Source organism: Paramormyrops kingsleyae, chromosome 1, assembly GCF_048594095.1.
Source record: "Paramormyrops kingsleyae isolate MSU_618 chromosome 1, PKINGS_0.4, whole genome shotgun sequence".
NCBI lineage: Eukaryota > Metazoa > Chordata > Actinopteri > Osteoglossiformes > Mormyridae > Paramormyrops > Paramormyrops kingsleyae.
In genome coordinates, this window is record NC_132797.1 from 4,698,486 (window position 1) to 4,701,303 (window position 2,818).

The 2,818-nt window shown below is 51.4% G+C and overlaps 1 non-coding gene across 1 annotated transcript; it reads left to right on the forward strand.

Annotated features, from left to right (window-relative positions):
- Positions 1 to 2,397: 2,397 nt before the first annotated feature.
- Positions 2,398 to 2,470, forward strand: trnar-ccg (transfer RNA arginine (anticodon CCG)). The gene has a single exon. It is a non-coding gene; the product is annotated as a tRNA-Arg (tRNA).
- The last annotated feature ends 348 nt before the right edge of the window (positions 2,471 to 2,818 follow it).

The following is a 2,818-nucleotide window of genomic DNA, read 5'->3' on the forward strand; positions in this document are numbered from 1 at the left end:
AACACTGCAAAGTGCAGGCACTCCTTTTATGTACTCGTCCCTTATCCCTTTGGTGAGTACGGGAATTAAGAGGGAAAACAGTTGTGGGCTGATCTTAGTGAGGAGAAGGTATGGAATGCAGGAAAACAGGCCTGGTGGCACAGCTGACGGCACAGCTGACGGCACGCCCCCCCCCCCCCCCCCCCCCAACACGCAAATACGAGCCCTTCCAGAATTGGCACCGCCAAGATAGCTCCATAAGTTGGCCTAATGGCACAGCGTCAAATCTGACCCGTTTGCAGTTGCGGTTTGATGGCGCGGCGAAGTCCGTTGACTTGCCTCGGTGTGTCGTAAGAAATACGGCGTGACATCTAAAGGGGGCCTGCTTGTTTAGGAAACAATGTAAAAATACTTAAGAGTAACTGATTTGTTTATATGATATGTAGTTTATCTGATGAAGCAGACACAGTTTAAATAAGCATTATATTCTTCATCAAATATGACATCGATGAAGCAGCTGCACACTTCGTTATTCTGTCATTAAACCTGGTGATTATTTGCTCCTTGTCCTCTCCAACTTCCCGCCAATACTGTCGTCTCACCAAACTGCTTATTGTTAGACGATCTTATCACTTCCTCGGCGGTAGCGGCTGGCTAGCAGCTTCCGATTCCCGCTAAGCCCCCAGCCAGGGCTGAATGGGCCAGACAAGCGGAAACACCGCTCTCGAGAAACTGCTTTCCCGGCAGGACCGGCTTTGGAGAGTCCGACAGGAAGCAGAACTACCTGCTGGGGCACGATGGCCGACCTTAGAGACGAGGCTATGGAGCCGAAGGAGAAGAGCTGCGACTGTTAGCCGCAGGCTAATCCCGTACGGCTCAGCATCTGAACCGACCGTCACGTTGGGCCAGAAACAAAAAGAGTGTTGGAGCAGGTAGCTGACGGGAAGGAGCGGCCCAGTAAGGACCCTGTCCTCAGCCAGGCTTTAAGGGGAGTTCCCAGGCTTCCTCGCCGGGCTTCCTCCCTTTGTCTATCGCGCTCCGGCTGGGCCGAGTCCCGTGACGCGGCCTGGCCAGCAGATGAAAACACTTCTCTAAAGAGCCAGTCTCGGGCCAGACAGAATGGGTGGGTGGATGGATGGATGGGTGTGTGGAGAGCTAAGGTTGGAGGTCTCGAAGAAATACTCCTTCCATTGAGGCGGCGAGGGGGTTAGGGACTCGGGAATGAAGTGCTTCATGCCAGCAACGTTGCAGTCCGTTGGGGGGTGTCAGTACCCCGATTCTGAACCCACACTCACAACTCAGCAGCATTACTCAACACAACTGGGACACGATCTCTGGCTGCATTTTTGGTACTTAACTAACACAGGCACTCGCTGGCCACTTCATTACTGGGCAGTAAAACAGACAGAGTCCCCGAGGACATGGACGGCTGATCCATGGGCTTTCCCGCCATGTCGAATTTGGGAACAGGAAGCAGCAGCCCCCCATATTGGCAATGTCAGACGGAAGAATTTTCCATACCCCCCCCCCCCCCCCCCACTGCATTGATTAAACAGCCCAGGCTTGTCTTGAAACTCTGGCTACCTTACGTACCAAATCCACTCATTTCTATTGCCTAATGTTTATCCCAAGGCACGAGCTGGTGACAGAGACCCTTTCAAAGAGACCCCCCTCCCCCACCAGAGCCGCCGCACTTAGCCAGGAAGCGGCACATGCTTTACTGGGAGCCCCCGCAATTACCAGCCTGGAACACGAGTCATTGAAGAGAAGATAATGAGGCCCCCGCCTGTCTACAGACGGGCCGCCCAGCCCACCTGATCCCTGCAGACGGCGACTTGCGGAGGTTGGGCCGGCCCGGACCAGAGCCGCAGGAGTGTCCCAAAGCCATCGACAAGGTCATGCGCATTATGGATTTATCTAGGAGCTCAGCCCACGTTACACAGTTATGCTCCATATAGTAGCGGTGGCAGTGGCCCGACTCTGCAGGCAAATTCAAGCTTTTAAACGAGGTGAGATTCACACCCTCTTTGGCGTACTCAGAACCTCCAGCATCTTTGGCGTGCTCAGAACCTCCAGCATCTTTGGCGTGCTCAGAACCTCCAGCATCTTTGCCGTGCTCAGAACCTCCAGCATCTTTGGCGTGCTCAGAACCTCCAGCATCTTTGGCGTGCTCAGAACCTCCAGCATCTTTGGCGTGCTCAGAACCTCCAGCATCTTTGGCGTGCTCAGAACTGCCAGCAGAAGGTGTTAGTCTGCTCCCTACAAACGTCCAAACAAACGTCTCCAAAACTGTATTTTAAGAGTTAGAGTCCAGATGTTTTTCAAGTCCTGCTACTACCTTGCTACAGCATTGTTAGCTAGGCAGCTGAATAATTAATTCAGGTGTGTTAGAATTATACGGAAAAAAACCCCATGTGTGACCCAGTGGCCTAATGGATAAGGCATCAGCCTCCGGAGCTGGGAATTGTGGGTTCGAGTCCCATCTGGGTCGTCTCCATAACACACAACAAAAAAGGTGCCTAATTGCATTAGTGTGGCTGCATGTATAAAACAAATCCCCTTGAGTTAAGAACGTTGAACATTTTCAAGTGTGTTTGCTTCTCTGCACAAAAGTGTCTCCTAGATAGAAAGGTAATGCAAACATTTTGAGCAGTGCCAAAAAACCTTTTTGCCCCAAATAAAAAGAATCACAAGTTCACTAGCAGATTATAATTAATCCAGGAGCTAGTCTGAAAATGTTAGATCATTCCACAACTCGGCCCAGTAGATACGGAACATTCCTCTTCTGAAACAATGCACATGGGCATTGCTAGGTGATGTTTTTCCCCAACTTAAATGC